The sequence below is a fragment of the Paroedura picta genome, chromosome 2, assembly GCF_049243985.1.
Source record: "Paroedura picta isolate Pp20150507F chromosome 2, Ppicta_v3.0, whole genome shotgun sequence".
Taxonomy (NCBI): domain Eukaryota; kingdom Metazoa; phylum Chordata; class Lepidosauria; order Squamata; family Gekkonidae; genus Paroedura; species Paroedura picta.
Window position 1 is genome coordinate 87,511,278 of NC_135370.1, and position 17,431 is coordinate 87,528,708.

Here is a 17,431-nt window from a genome sequence, read left to right on the forward strand (position 1 = left end):
GAAAAGATATTCAAGCAGAGAGGACTGTTTCCAACGTCACAAAGTCTACCCTCCAAAACAGATGTTTTCTCCATGGAAACTAATCTCTGTAGTCTGAAGGTGAGCTGTAATTCCAGGAGAAATGAGCTGTAATTCCAGGTGACATCCCTAGCTGAGAGCTACTATACCTCACACCAGTGCAAGTACCGTAACACAGCCTGCACAATTCCTTTCTTACGAGGTTTCCCCTTGCCTGGGTAGCCATTTCCAATCCTAGGAAAATATATTTTCAGGTCTTGCTAGATTTGCCAACCTCCTGGTGGTGCCTGGAGATCTCCCAAAGTTACAGGTGATATCCAAATCATACAGCATTTCCCCTGAGGAGGAACAGCTGCTTTGCATGGTGGGCTTTAAGACAGCTGAGATGAATGCTTCTTTATTTTGCTATGGGAAGATTTGCTATTTAGTATACTGCACACACAAAGATGAAACTAACTTATTTAACAAGCATTTTATTTTATTGGTGATGCCAGGCACACTGAAAACATGTGACTTCTAAGGGCATGGCTGGGAGGTGTGGCCAGCTGGCATCACTTCCAGGGTTACTTGCTGAAGAATATTTCAGGGATTACTCCATGGTCAAAAAGTTGAAACAGTCTGCTCTATCATTTCACTCCTACCTCAGTCATCATTTCTCCAAGCTAAAGAAACCTAACCTCATGAACATTTATTCACAGGAAAAGTATTCTATCCCCTTAATCATTTTAGTTGCCTTTTTTGCACCTTTTCCAAAGCAATAATATATGTTTGAGGGGCAGTGACCAGAACTATACACAATATTCTAAATGAGGCTACACAATAGATTCATACAGAGGAATTACGATACTGGCTGATTTGTTTTCAATTCCCTTCCTAATAATCCCAAAGATAACATTTGTATTTTTTATTGTAAGCACACAACAGAGTAAACATTTTCATTGAGTCATCTACCACCACTTGCAAGCTCTCTCTTCTGGTGAGTTATGCCCGTTAAGACCCCATCAATGTATATTTATAGGTGGCTCCAACACATATTACTTTGAACTTGCTCATATTCAACTTCATTATAATATAATAAAGTATCCATGCCTTGAACACTTGCAAACCAGTTGTTTCATTCCCTAAATTCTTAAGCCTATGGATAGTCCTCAAATATTCTTATTGACAAATTAATAAAATGCGGTATGGATCCTGAACTGGATGACAGATCGCATTCAAAGGGTGCTTGTAAATGGTTCATTTTCTTCTTGGAGAGGAGTGACAAGTAGAGTGCCTCAGGGATCTGTCCTGGGCACTCCACTTTGTTCTTCCAACATATTTATAAATGATTTGGATGATGAACTAGAGGGGGTTCTCATTAAATTTGCAGATGACATTAAACGGGGAGGGGTAGCAAACATATCAGATGACAGAATCAGAATACATGATGATATTGATAGGCTAGAAAACTGGGCTAAAATGAATTTCAAAAGTGATAAATGTAAAGTTCTTCATCTAGGTAGGAAAAATCAAATGCATCACTATAGGATGGGCAAGACCTGTCTTGGCAGTGGTACATGTGAAAAGGATCTGGGGGTCTTAGTAGACCAGACACTGAACATGAGTCAGCAGTGTGATTCGGTAGCTAAAAAGGCAATTTTGAGTTGTATTTAAAGAAGTATATTGTCCAGATGACGCAAGGTGATGTTATCACTTTACTCCACTCTAGTATGACCTCACTTAGAGTACTGTGTTCAGATTTGGGCACCAAAATGAACGAAAGATGTAGAGAAACTAGAGTGTGTCCAAAGGAGGGCTACAAGGATGATGAGGGGATTGGAGACCAAGTTGTATGAGGAAAGATTGAGGGGACTTGGTCTGTTTAGGCAGGAGAAAAGATTTCTAAGAGGTGATATGATAACCATCTTCAAATACTTGATGGGTTATCATATAGAAGGTGAAGCAGAGTTGTTTTCTGTTGCCCCAGAACCAGAACCAACAGGCTTAAAATTAATTCAAAATAATTTTTGGCTAAACATCCAGAAGAAGTTCCTCACAGAACAGTTCCTCAGTGGAACAAGCTTCCTTGAGAGGTGGTGGGTTCTACTTCTTTGGAAGTTTTTAAGCAGAGGCTAGATAGTCATCTGACAGGAATGCTGATTTTATGAACTTAGAATCATAGAGTTGGAGGGGGCCATACAGGCCATCTAGTCCAACCCCCTGCTCAACGCAGGATTAGAACTAAGCACCCTAAAGCATCCAAGAAAAGTGTGTATCCAACCTTTGCTTGAAGACTGCCAGTGAGGGGGAGCTCACCACCTCCTTAGGCAGCCTATTTCACTGCTGAACTACTCTGTGAATTTTTTTCCCCTGATATCTAGCCTATATTGTTGTACTTGTAGTTTAAACCCATCACTGCGTGTCCTTTCCTCTGCAGCCAACAGAAACAGCATCCTGCCCTCCTCCAAGTGACAACCTTTCAAATACTTAAAGAGTATGTCCCCTCTCAACCTCCTTTTCTCCAGGCTGAACATTCCCAAGTCCCTCAACCTATCCGCATAGGCCTTGGTCCCTTGGCCCCAGATCATCTTCGTCGCCCTCCTCTGCACCCTTTCAATTTTATCTACGTCCTTCTTGAAGTGAGGCCTCCAGAACCGCACACAGTACTCCAGGTGTGGTCTGAACAGTGCCATATACAATGGGACTATGACATCTTGTGATTTTGATGTGATGCCCCTGTTGATGCAGCCCAAAATGGCATTCACCTTTTTTACCGCTACATCACACTGCCTGCTCATGTTTAGTTTACAATCCACAAGTACCCCAAGGTCTCGTTCACACACAGTGTTACCTAGAAGCCTATCCCCCATCCAAGAGGCATGCTTTTCATTTTTCTGACACAGATGCAGAACTTTACACATCTTTATTAAATTGCATCTTGTTCTCATTTGCCCATTTTCCCATTGTGTTCAGATCTCGTTGAACTCTGTGTCTATCTTCCGGAGTATTTGCCAGTTCTCCCAATTTGGTGTCATCTGCAAATGATGAGTAGTTCCACCACCCCTCATCTAGATCATTAATAAATATGTTAAAAAGTACCAGGCCGAACACCAAGCCCTGAGGTACCCCGCTACTCACCTCCCTCCAGTCTGATTGACAACAACTCTTTGAGTGTGGTTCTCTAACCAATTCCCTATCCACCTAACTATCTGAAAATCCAGATTGCAGTCCTTCAATTTATCCATCAGAACATCATGGGGAACCTTATCAAAACTTTACTAAAATCCAAGTAAACAACATCAACCGAATTTCCACGATCCAGCAAACCTGTACCCCGCTTAGGCAGATTGTGAGTGGGTGGGCAGGAAGGGATGTGCCAGTATTTGTCTCTTGTGGCCCTTCCTTGTATACCCAGGGAATTGCTGATCGCCAGTGTGGGATGGCAGTGTGGGATGAACTTCCTCCAGGACAACCTACGTTCCAGAGATTTTTAGTGGGGGGAGGGGGATCACTTGGGCATGAAATTGGTGTCATGGTGGGTAGGCAGGTAGTTGTGAGTTCCTGCATAGTGCAGGGGGTTGAACTAAATGACTCTGGAATTGCCTTCCAACTCTATGATTCAATGATCCCTGTCAAGAAAATATCTCTTCCCACAATAATATATGGAAGGATGAAGCTGTAGACACTAGTGAGTAAAAGGTGAAAAAACATGAGTTAACACAACTCGAACAATATCACCTTTGATATTTGTGTGTGGTATAATCAACCGTGCATATTATACAGTTCTTATCTGCAAAGGCTAGAACACACTTTTTCAATTTAAATTCTCAAAGTAAAATCAGAATAATGTTCACTATGAACATAAAAATAAAATAATCCCCAGCAATATGCTGAAATGGCTTTAAGTAGAATTTTCACTTAAGATGTGTGGCTGTTGCCTTCAGCATTTTCCTGTTTTTAAAACAAAGAATTATATAAACTCCTCCCTTGTCTGGGAAAAAGGAAACAGCAAATAGATAGGAGTAGAAAATCACTCCCAAAGTGGGGGAAAGTAGACTTTGGCAAGACTAGATGTGTTAAAATGCTGTGATAAGCAAATAAATAGCTGAATTGATGGCCATTCTCATTGTTCATTATAGTCTTCCAGGAAAACCAACCTATTTAAAATCACATAATCAGAAATGGAACATTAAAAACTTTTAAGCCTCCTAGTTCCATAAAACTTCATCTATGCAGGTCCCAAGATCTCAACTGCAGACTTTTTGGTGCTCAAAGGAATCCCTTTCCTCCCTTTTTCACTACTGAAAACTGGTTGGATCCCTTTGAACCTCCACAAGGAATTGCTAGGATGTCCTTCAATAAATAGATAGGCACCACAACCTCTGAAAGTATTATCCTGAACATGAATGGGATCAGTGGTTGCCTATATCCAAACATTCTGCTGTGACCCTCATCTGGGGGAACAGTCTACCTATTAAGGTCCAGAAGATTCCTTCACTCTGCAAACAACATTCAGGCAAATCATACATTACACAAGCAAGCATTACACAAGCAATGTCAGAAAACTTCAGAGGCAGCCAGATTGAAAGTGGCTTTGAAATGAAAGCATGTCCCCATCATTACTTTCACTCCAAGCCAAAGTTAAACAGCTGGAGGGCACTTAGGGAAGCCTAGAGTAAAAAGCACTTTTTATGCACTTTCATAAAACACTTGGTGAAGACAGGGGCTCAGTATATGCTTTCAATCCCTTTATCACAGAAGGGGAAGAGAGAAGAGAAATATCTCCAGATGAGCATAAATCCTGATGAGTATACTAACATGGACACTAGGATTAGAAACTGCCAGATTTTAAATCAGTAACATTTAGATAGTGTGACAAACTGTGTGTTGGAGTAGTGCGTTAAGCTGTGGCAGCACTCCTAATGGAGTGAGCTTTGATGACTTAAGGAATGGTACTTTTAGCACTTTGTATGTCTTGACAATACAGGCCCATATGGAGCTACTTAATGGCCGACTCAGACATCCTTTGTCTCTTATTAGGAGAGAAGGATATGAATAACACGTCAGAAATTCTGATAGACATAATTCACGGTACATAAATCTTCATGGCCCTTCAGACATCAAGGGTGAGCCAGGATCTTTCTTTCTAGTGCTTTTGTTTAGAACAGGACGGGAGGTAAAGTTAACCTTAGGAATACAGGTAGCACCTGAGAACCACCTTGCCTGCCAAGAAATTTATGAAAGGGTTAATAAAAATTATACCCTCCTGTTATAAAACTGATTCCTCAGTGGAGTTTCTTCTTAATTCTGTCAATGATAACCTATAAACCACTCGAAGCATGGCAGTTTCTAGTCTGTCCTTCCTCTCATACAAGATGACAATCTCCTTAAGAGATCTGAATGCGGGCTTGGTCAAGACATTGAGTAGGGAATCTGTGGCGGGTTCCTTCAGGCTACGTCTTGCAGGAAGGGCATATGTGGGGGCCAAGAAATCCTCACTCCCCTCATACAGGGAACAGTAGCTAAGGCTGCTATTTAGTACAACTATATAGGCTAGATATCAGGAAAAAAACTTTCACAGTCAGAGTAGTTCAGCTGTGGAATAGGCTGCCTAAGGAGGTGGTGAACTCCCCCTCACTGGCAGTCTTCAAGCAAAGGTTGGATACGCACTTCTCTTGGATGCTTTAGGATGCTTTGGGCTGATCCTGCGCTGAGCAGGGCCTCTTCCAACTCTATGATTCTATGATTTGTTTCAACGCAGGTGCTTTGATATTCTGACTCCTTCCTGTAAGAATCCTAATATTGAAACAATCAAAGGATGTATATTGTTTATTCTGTTGGTGACAAGAAGCAGGTAGACTCTGTCATTTCTGTGTCTTATCCAGGATGAAGAAAGTGTGTCCTCTCAATCTCCGGGTGATCAAGTTAAGCCAACTGGGGTTGAGATGCCAAATTAGATCCTGCTGCAGCATGTCCAGTGAAACAGGTAGCTTCCAGGGATGCTCTACATGTTTTAATTGTGGTGCTCCTGGTTGTGCAGATGTCACTTCTGTATGCTTAATGTATGATTTGCCTTTATCAAGATGGTTAGCACAGTAGCCACAGAGCCTAAAGCAGCATTGCTAAACCAGGATGTTAACCAGAGCTCCAGCCTCAACTCATAGGGCTTTTAACATGAAAGGAAGCTGCTGGATCAGTTGGTTTCTGCATGCAATAGAAGCCCCAGAAATGGGACTGGACTCCTGCATTCTTGTCCCCACCCCCATCTTTTCAAGTGCCAAAACAGTCTGTTTCTGTGCCTAAAAATGGGGAGAGAGGGATAAGAACTGGGACTACCGTGCTATATGCTTGTTCCAGACTGTGACCTTGCAGTAATTTTTAAAGAACAACAAATGCTTCTTAAACAGCATCTGCAGCCACAGGATGGATTGTCACTTGTATTTTGGCTCAGAATGGTAAAATTAGATACTAGGGGGGAAAAAACCCACGCCACCCCAAAAAACCCTTTCTAGATCTTGGTATGAGAACGGCCAAAATCTTTAATCAAGCAGAGAGTGATGGATACTGAAAGACAATCTGATATTTTGATATCTCCAAGTTGTAGTTCCCCTGTAAATAGGCTTTAGACCTATTCATGCTCCGTCAAATCCATTAACTCTAGAAGGTTGTTTACTTTAGCTGGAAGTTCAACATTACCCTCTGCAGTATTGGAGGAAAGGTTTGGGAAAATTCCTTATTGGCAGAGGCTTTGGTTTCTGAGCCCCTTTTTCCATGGCAGTTTCTTCCACTATAAAAGAATCCTGAAGCACATACAAAAGTGCTAGGCTGCAAAAAGGCTCTTGAAAGCTTTAAATCCAGTATGAAATGCTGACATGACACATCACAGTTCTTACTTGAATTGATACAGAGGACTGGAAGAGAGCAAACGTTATTCCGATCTTCAAAAAAGGGAGGAAGGATGACCCGGGAAACTACAGACCAATGAGACTGACCTCTGTTGTGGGGAAGATAATGGAGCAGATATTAAAGGGAGCGATCTGCAAACATCTGGAGGACAATTTGGTGATCCAAGGAAGTCAGCATGGATTTGTCTCCAACAGGTCCTGTCACAGTCAGAGTAGTTCAGCAGTGAAATAGGCTGCCTAAGGAGGTGGTGAGCTCCCCCTCACTGGCAGTCTTCAAGCAAAGGTTGGATACACACTTTTCTTGGATGCTTTTGGATGCTCTGGCCTGATCCTGCGTAGAGCAGGGGGTTGGACTAGATGGCCTGTATGGCCCCTTCCAACTCTATGATTCTGTGATTCTAAGATACAGGGCAAGTAAACTTCGCATCTAATGGGTCTTTGTGGGGAGCGTGTGTGTGTGTGTGTGTGTATACACACACACACACACACACACACACACACACACATATGGCATTCTTGGAGGAAACTTTGGCACTCCACCCATACCATTCAGGCTTCTGTCCTAGCCATGGGGTGGAGACGGTGCTAGTGGATGATCTCCAGCAGCACCAACTGGATAGGGATGGTTTGGCCATTCCTTTAATGTTAGATCTGTCAGCTGCATTTGATGCGGTTGACTACGAGCTCTTGGCCCACTGTCTCGCCAGAAATGGGATTTCTGGGACTGCCATTCAGTGGCTGCTCTCCTTCCTACAGAACTGGACTCAAAGTGTTGCAGTGAGGGAACAGATGTCACACCGCTATCGACTCCTGTGTGGTCCTCTCCCCCACACATTTTAACATCTTTATGCGCTCTTTGGACAAGCTGGTCCAAAGTTTTGGAATGGGTTGTCATCAATACACTGATGACACCCAGCTCTATTGCCTCATGGATGGCCGCCCAAACTCCACCACAGATACATTTACCAGATGTTTCAAAGCCGTGGCAGGGTGGTTAGAGCAGAATCACCTGAAACTCAACCCCTCCAAGATGGAGGTCCTGTGGCTGGGAAGGAAGGCAACAGACCAGGAAGAGCAATTGCTTGACCTAGCTGGGGTGCATATTAACATCTCGGCCTGTGCTAGGAATCTGGGAGTGCTCCTTGATGCCTCCCTTACTAGGGAGGCACAGGTCACAAGAGTAGTGTGCCTGGCATTCTTCCATCTTTGCCAGGCAATGCTACTAGTGCAATATCTGTTCCCAGATAACTTGGCCACAGTGATCTATGTGATGGTCACTTCCAGAACTGACTTCTGTAACTCAATGCAGCTGGTACAAAATGCAGCAGCATTTTGTACCAGCTGCACACACAGGAATATCGCGGAGGGCCCACACCCAGCTGGTGCTGAGGCAGCTGAATTTGTTGCCAGTTGCAGAATGGATCAAGTTCAACGTTCTGGTGTTGACCTTTAAAGCTCTTTGCGGCCTGAGATGCACATATCTGAGGGGCTACCTATCACCTTATGATCTCCGCAAGGCTTTGTGCTCTGCGGGTACTAATTTGTTGGTGGTACCGGGCTCCAAGAAGTTCACCTGGCCTCAACCAGGTTCAGGGCCTTTAGGATTTTGACCCCGACCTGGTGGAATGGGCTCCTAGAGAAGCTAGGAGCCCTGCAGGAGCTTTCGCGGTTCCACAGGGCCTGTAAAACTGAGCTCTTCCACCAGGTCTTTGGTCAAGGGTGGGACGTGGAAGATCTAATAGGCCCCTTCCTCAGATTAGAATGATAGTGGCACCCCTGGAAATCTACGCCCTGAAGCGTTGAGACAGGGGAGGGGGATGCAGGATAAGTTTGATTTTTTGTGCTGCCAGAGTAGCTATCTTGTACTGTTAATGTTTTTATTTGATGTGAAATTTTATTCTGTAACCTGCCCTGAGATGTTTTACAAGAGCAGCGGGTTATAATAAATCTAATTAAGATTATGTTTGTATGTAAACATATATTTGCATATATAAGCATGTATGTATGTCTATGGCTATAATTCCATTTGAAAAAGTGAAAAATTGAATTCAAAAGACTAATTAATTAGCAATGTGTGTTTGGTTACCAGGGGATGCCCTCTGGCATTACTACTGAGACATGGTTTGACGCAGATTGTCAATCTGTGAGATAATGCTGAAATCAGTTTATTACTATGGATTTCAAATTTGGTCCACTGTCTCTGGGTATTAAAATAAAATTTGCATTTTAAAAGCTGGCCTGGAAAGTTTTAAATCATAGGAGGGCAATAAACAGATTTTCTATTACTTGGCAATTATTGGAGTCATCCTGAAAAGTGTTCCATTCACCTGCTCAGCCTGCACCTACATTTTAAACATCCAATATAAACTTTCAAATATCGATGCTATATAAACATAATTTTTAAAGTTAGGGACAATGGATTTAGAATGTAAATGCTTCCTTGCAGAGTTCTTTTTATAATTACAATTTTTAAATTTTTATATAGATATTAAACAATGGAAAAAATATCTTTGATCTCTTTACCCCCCAAAGTTGCCATTTGCTTGAAGTTTCATATCGTCAAATACTCTAGATACTTCCTTGTAGAGTTTATTTATCCTAGATCCAAAATCAGTCAAGAATCATTTATAATCCATGCCAAAGCCCAGTCTGCACAGGAAGAGAATACAAGAAGTAGCTTCCAAAGTTCACAATATTTGTATTATGCATTCATTTAGCAAACTGTCACCTCTCCAAGGAAATGGCCCAAGGTAACCTACGAAATAAGATACAATTGAAACAAAATATTTAAAGCAACTTAACGAAAACCTAGCATTACAATAAAGCAACAAAATTCCACCTGAAATCAGGTATAAGGCTCCATACCCAAGCTAATTGCAGCTAATGTAAAATTACATAAGTGCCTTTCCTATCATCCCCTATATGTCTTCAGAACAAGGTATCTGAAGGAATGTCTTCTCCCATATGTTCCTGCCTAGGAATTAAGAGCACAGAAGAGGCTCTCCTGATGAGTCAGGACCTTTTCAGTGGCATTCCAGGATTATGGAACAACCTCCTCAGGGAAGTGAGCCTAGCTGCCTCACTCTCTATCTTCAGAAGGCAGCTGGTTTTATTTACTTGTTTCTGAAGATAAATATCCACCCTGCCTCTATCATTCAGAACACAGTAAAACTTCCCAAAGTTAGCAAAGTTGAATTACCTCCTGTTCTACCCTCAGTGCTCCACCATCCAAACCTGCACAGGACAGCTGATATTTTGAGAATAATGAGATGGAGAACTAGTCTGAGACAAAGTTTGGTTTCAGTCCAATCTTTGCCTTCAATTATCAGTTGGGGTGGGGGCAGGGAGAACAAAGCCCTTTGCTTTTTTCTTCCCTCTCTACATTTTCTTTGTATGTTCTCACTTCTCAGTAAGATATAACTACAGCTAAAATATATTTTGCTGCATTATTATAGTAACGAATTTGTGGCATTAATGTAAAACACTCTCCCCCACCCCAACACAATATTATCCCAGTCTATTCAATAATTCAGAAAACCTACCAGCCTACTTACTCACATTTATATTTTAACTGGCCTTTCTCAACTGTTTTACCACTGAGAAAACCCTGAAACATTCTTCAGGCTTCAAGAAACCCTAGAAGTTACGTGATCATGCAGAATATTGTTGGGAAGCAAAGCTGTGAACACACCTTTGCAGGGCCCCTCCCCTTCTCACCCCCTCCAGGCCAATTACTGGTCATTCTGTAAAAAGTGGGTCAACATGACCATATGTCATGTCGCTCAAAAATGTTTAATAAATTTAAAAAATATATTTAAAAATAATTAATTCCTATGCATTCAGGAAACCTTTCCACAGCTGTCAAGAAACCCCAGGGTTTCATGAAACCTTGGTTGAGAAATCTGATTTAAACCCTAGTGGCGTTTCAACTACCTGGAAATAACCCACATTTTCCAATATACCAGAGACCCAGTTGTCCTAACATATTAGTCCCCAATCTACACAGTATGTTATACTAAAGAAGTCTGCTACTGTGAGGAATGCATTAAGCCAAACAAGTAACTGCACTCATACCATCACCATTTCACATTGCTCACCACCACACGGGCTCTGCTACAATAGTTATTCTTCCCAGAACACAACTCCACCATTATTTCTCAAAAACCAAGAGAATGTATATATACCAAGAAATGAAGTACATGGAAAAAACAGTCAGGCTATTAGCCAGGCATGTAGTATATACAGAATGATGTTGACCAGCAGCCATTCATGATGAAGAAGAACTGAAAGCTAAGAAAATTACACCCAGGTTTATGCACAGAGGCATTATTCACTGACAATAAACAAAAGACTAAGCAAGTTGTGGTAATTAATGACCTCCAGTACATAGAAGAAAACTGCAGTGCAAAGGAATACAGGAATGCAGGTGCAGATTAACAGCGCAGCTGAAGTCTAAAGCAATGCCTAAGAAAAAGAGTAAAGTTCTAACTTCATCCTTGAAAAATGTAACGGCACAAAAAAGGCAAGCTTGTACATAGCCACTTATCTGATTGCAAGTGAAAAGTAGTAAGAATATCTTCCGAGAAACTGGGTAGGAAAGGTTTTTATGATCTTTCAGACAACAAATACATCACGTGAGTGAAATGTGAGCAGGGAAACTAGCAACACTTTTAGCTACAAATGGGTCTTTCTTTCAGTCTCTGAACTATTCTCATAGACTCCCTGGATTCCACAGTACTGTGTCTCTCTACACCAGCGAAACTAAAACCAGAGTAGGTGCAAGAATGTCTACTCACTTGGGAATTTGACCAATTACACCTATGGTTCTAATTCAACTAATTATCTAATAGCAACAGAACATACCTAATAGGAGCATGATGCCAATCTGAAAACATTTGTGTAACACTTAATACTTTAGTAAATTGCCCAGCTATTCCAAAGTATAACCGTGATGCATCTCAATATTTGCATTAAAGCAGTTTGAAAGTATCTGCCTTAGTATACCCTTGAATAAATTCAAACAAAAAATGAATGCATCATCATCACACATATACAATGCAAGCTATGATGGTAACAACTCACTAATTAAAGGAGGCAAGTGGCTCTGGGTGAGGGATATTCCACCAATAGGAAAAAGGCAGTCCGAGGGGGTCTGCCCAGCAACCACTAACAAAAACAACCTGCCTTTTTCCTATTGGTGGAATATCCCCCACTCACGGCCAATCATGGCTCTTGCTCTAGATTCTGCACCCCTTCTTCTCTTCAGGTCTGCTTTGGTGAAAGCCTCTAGCAACTGACTGAGGTGAGGAGCATGTTTCTCCATGTGCCTGTCACACTGATGGGCAGCCATCAGCTCCACTGTGCTGAGAGTGATGCAGAGGTGTCTTTGGGCATGCACAAGTGCCCTTTTCCATTTAAAAGGGCACTTGTGAGGGAGAGAGCTTTCCCCTTCAGACTGTCTCTTACAGGAAGACTGAAGAAAAGCCCCTTTTCACTTCTCTTTCAACACCCCCCTTCCTTTCCTCATCCAGAGCTTTGCATACCTTTTCATGCCGAGAGAAAGGGGGGGGGCAAAATGATGATGGGAAGGCAAAAAGATAGATCTCCAACAAGGGGGAGTGAACAATGGGGGAAGGAGGGGCAGGCTTGCCTTCAGCCATGCAGGATGCTCAGTTCCTGACCCTGCACCTGTCAAAGGTCAACCAGGCTGGGGTCACTAACACTTGATGGAGATTCCAGGAGATTTGGGAGTGGATTCTCAAAAGGATACAATGCCCTAGACCCCAGCCGCCAAAACAGCCATTTTCTCCAGGGGAACTGATTTCTGCTGCCAGGAGATGTGCCGTAATTCCAGGAGATTCTCAGATCCCACTTGGAAGCTGGCATCCCTAAACCTCAGTGGGGTACAATGCTTCAGACTCCCCCTTCCAAAGCAGCCATTTTCACCTGAGGAGTTCATCTTTATAGTCTGGAGATGAGCTGTAATTCTGGGAAATATCCAGGCCCCACTAGGAGGTTACACTGGAAAAAGTTGGACACATGAAAAAACAATCCCGTCTGAGGCAGAAAAATATCCAATATAGGTATTTTGATTAAGATCACAAATTCTTGAAGTGGTAATGAAATATTCTTGTTGAAATAATAATATAGATATTTATATTTCTCAAAATAATAACAGAATACTTGAATAGCTCGTCAGCTAGATACTATTTTCAGGATGTTTTACAATCCTTTCTTCAGAAGTACATATGTGTATATAAATAACAAAAAAGCCTACTTAAACAGAGTTCTCTATTACTAAATCTCATATATAACCACGAGAGAAAAAAACAATCCAAATACAATCTAGGAATTGCTTAGCGCACCTCTGAGTTGTATGTAAAAGACAAGACTTTATTTATTTCTCCCAAGGCATTACTAACGGGCTGTACGAAATAATGTTGCTAATCTGCGACTCATAAGTAGGGGGAACATATGTAGTCCTAATAGGTCTGCATTTTCAACACAAATGTAAAAGACAAAGGTTTTTTTCTTTCATACCTTGCTGTACTGCTGCATAAAATACTATTGCTGATCTAGGACTTATTTTCTTCTTTTTATCCTTTAGCTGCGATTGGTAGAGCAGGGTGTCCCATAAGCCAATACCACTGCTGTAGGTGCCACTAAATTTTTTGCCTTGTTTTTGTTTCTACTTTTGGCGATTGGTGGCAGTAGTTTCAGCCATACGGACAGTCAATCTATGACTAATGGCAAAGGACATATGTGGTAGTACAGTCAGAGTTTTCCTACTGATTTACAAGATGTAAACCATCTTGAGCCAGCTGGCTGGGAGTGACTGCTAACAAATTCAAGTATATAAACAAACATAAATAAATAATAAAATTAATAAAATAAAATAAGAACCCATATTCCATTTCACTATACAGCCCTGCTGGTGTTAAAGTATTGAAACAAAATATATACTCAGTCTCCTTTCTTAGCAGAACTTTGTCTATATCTACTTTTTCATATAGTTTTGATCTTACTATTTCCGACACAATAAATATTCAGTTCTGAACAGGTATTTCCCCATATTTGTTCCTCAGTTTTCTTCTACGTTCCTCAATTCTTAATCTCACAGGGTGTGTTGTTTTACCCACATACATCATGTAGCACTTGCATACCCACAAATAAACACAGTTCCCTGTTTTACAACTACTAAAATGGTTAAGCCTAAATTGAATGCTTGTGCCTGGAATGTCTATTTCTTTAGCTTTCAATATATATTGGTGTATATACATATGGTGTATGAAATGCATAACAAATGTCAAATCCATTTGACCTATTCTTCATTAGTATATTATGAGCCTGTGATTGCATAAATTAGGAATATACAGATATTTTCCCACAAGAGCTGTTTATTTCAAAATCCATACCTAGATAGGACCAGTTGAGTACCCAAGCACTGGGAAATCTGGCAGTACCAAATATTCACCACATTCCTTAGCACAAGTGGAGGTCAGTCATTGGTAATAGTGTTACATGAGAAAAGATTCTTTTAGCACCTTAAAGGTTAACACATTTATCGAAGCATAAATATCTGAGTCAGAGGCTATGTCACCTGATTTACATTCATGTAATCACGGGTGGTGGTCCAGAATCAAATCACTGCCCACACAGAAATCCTTTCTGTCAGCTGGAAACTTTGTGGATCCAGGTCAGTACTATAGAAACTAACTGTTTTGAAAGGGGTGGGGGGTGGGGGGACAGAATCCCATTTTCTATCAGCACAGTACAACTTTATTACCTCCTCCCTCTTGCCTTAACCAGAAATGTCCACTTAAATTTACAGAGGAAAGGGATCCCTGGGAACAGCCTAAGGGAAGGCACTCACCTAGAAGGAACCGGTTTAGACTATTTAAAATCAATTAATTTTTTTTAATTAAAATATTTAATTTTAATCCTTCTGTATTTAATTCTTTTGGAAGCTGCCCTCTGGGAAAGGGTGGGTATAAATGCAAAAATAAATAAATAAAATAATACCTGGGGAAGAGAGAAACAATCATCACCACCTTCTTGCAATCTGTGGGAATTCTCCAAGAGATTCAATCTAATGAAATCTTAAGGGGAAACTACAAAGTTTTATTTTTAATGGATACACAAAACTCAGCCTATCTAAATATTGCCTCCATTGCCGAGTCTCTAAATGCAACTTCCAGGACCACTGCTAACATACATATATGCAACGTAAACAGGCTTTGCACATCATTTTTCATATATTTCATCCATCATAGGGAACAGGCCAACCTTGAACATCTGGATTGTAATATACAATGTACAGTGCCATCTACACAATGAGGTTTAGGAGAGTGTAACTCTGTTTAAGACTGCTGCAGATTTAAAAGATCACCTTGAACATTTCACTGTAATCAGTAGCACAAACCCAAAGAGAATGAGGTAACAGTAGCAACAAGATTACCTAAGGGACAGGAAGATGACTCCACCAACCAACAAGAAAGTCTGTGATATACTGGCTAATGCAAACTAGGATCCTGGAGGTATGTCACAGAAGCTTGCTGGGTTACCTTGGCCCAGTCACGTACACTCTGCCTAATCTACCTCACAGGTTAGTTATGGGATAAAATGGAGTAGAAGAGAACACTGTAAGCCATTTTGTGTTCCCACTGGGGAGAAAGGTAGACTATTAATTAAACTGATCAATAATCTCCCATTGGGGAGAATCAATCAAACCGGCACCAACTCCAATGTGTGGTACTGCAAGGTGCGATTCTCTCCCCAACACTGTTTAACATCTTTATGCACCCTTCGCAAAGTTGGTGTAGCTTTGGATGACAGCTCTATCTCCTGATGGATGGACAGCCAGTATGCCCCTCCCAATTCTTTGGCCAGATGCCTGGAGGTCATGATGGAGTAATTACAGCAGAGTCACCTGTGTGAGAAAGGGCCAGATTAGGAAGTGCACCTTCCCACCCTGGGTAGTGTCCAGCTTTTAGCTGCCCAATTGGCCAGGAATTTGGGAGTGATCATTGATGCCTCCCTATCTACAGACGTTCAGGTCACAAAAGTAGCTCAGCTGACATTTTACCATCTTCACCAAACTAAGCTACTAGCACCCTACCTGGCCCCCAACCACCTGGCCACTGTGATCCATGCAACAGTCACTTCTAGGCTGGATTACTGTAATTCACTCTGTCCATGCTCTGGAAACTGCAACTGGTCCAAAATGCGGCTGCCTGGATCCCTACTCAAATATCATGGAGGACACATATGACACTGATTCTCTGGCAGCTGCATTGTCTTCCAGTTGAATTCCAGACCAGATTTAAGGCAGTGGTATTAACCTTTAAGGCTATACGCAATCCTAGCCCAGCATATTTTAGGGACCACCTGAATATACCCCCAAAGAGATTTATGCTCAGCCAACACCAACAGGCTGGTGATCCCCGGCTCCAAAGAAGTGCAGCTACCCTCAACTGGGGCCTGGGCCTTATCAGAGTTCCCAAGTGAGATAAGAGCCCTGCTGTAACTCCAGCAGTTCCACAGGGTCTGTGAAACAGAGCTCTTCTGCCAAGACTCTGATTGAGGCCAATGCAACCGCTGCATGCTACTGTATGGCAGATATTGACAGGTCTCCCCCTACACACACACACTTCCCATTGTGGCATCGCTAACTACTCCTTGGGTCAACTTGGCTGTACTCACACTTGGGGCCAATAGGGTGTAAATATGCTATAATCTTGCTAGTCCTACCATTACTGGATATTTACTATTTTAATGACATTTAAATTGTTTTTATCATAATATTATATTGTATTTTAATTATGTTAAGTGAGCGGCAGGATATTAAATAAAAATAAATAAAAAGTGTCATTTTTGTGGTTTTCCAACTACACTGCAAAGAGGAAGAAAAGTAGTATGGGCTATTCACAGATGTGAGTTTTTTTCATCTTGAAGTAAGTTCTTATTTAAATCCTTTCTACTTTAACTGATTTTAGAATTTATAAGCAATTGGGGGCATTACAGTAAGAATGGTAGGATATAAATGCTTTAAATGCATAACAGTGTTCACTTATATACAAATATATTTAGTATTAGAATATAACGAGTTACAACGCCTGAAAATGAAAACTATTAGTGCCTTTATGTCCCATTCAGATGGCTACAGAAAGTGGTCTATTCTACATGTCAAGTTATTACTTGTACAAAATTGTACAAGCTACAGGATGTCCTACCACATAGAAATATTACCTAAAGCAATTAAAGCTGGCCATATGCTAACACACCTCATAATTTTGACATTACTGAATATACTATAATCATCCATATGATGGGTCAGTGTATAAACTGAGTTTATACTCCTGGAGTTAAGAAAAAAATTTGAGACAGTTTGTATGGAGCAGAAACTTCAAGCTTTGTATTAGAATCTGTCTATCAAAACTTTGTCATTCTTCTATACGCAATAGATAATGTGGTCCACAGAATGTACACAGGTGGCATGAATTGACAGACAAGCCACTTGCCATTTATTA

General features: G+C 41.2%; 1 protein-coding gene across 2 annotated transcripts in view; it reads right to left on the bottom strand.

Moving 5' to 3' along the window:
• Window positions 1-17,431, bottom strand: part of MOB2 (MOB kinase activator 2) — a 127,672-nt gene that overhangs the window by 52,814 nt on the left and 57,427 nt on the right. The window lies entirely within an intron of this gene.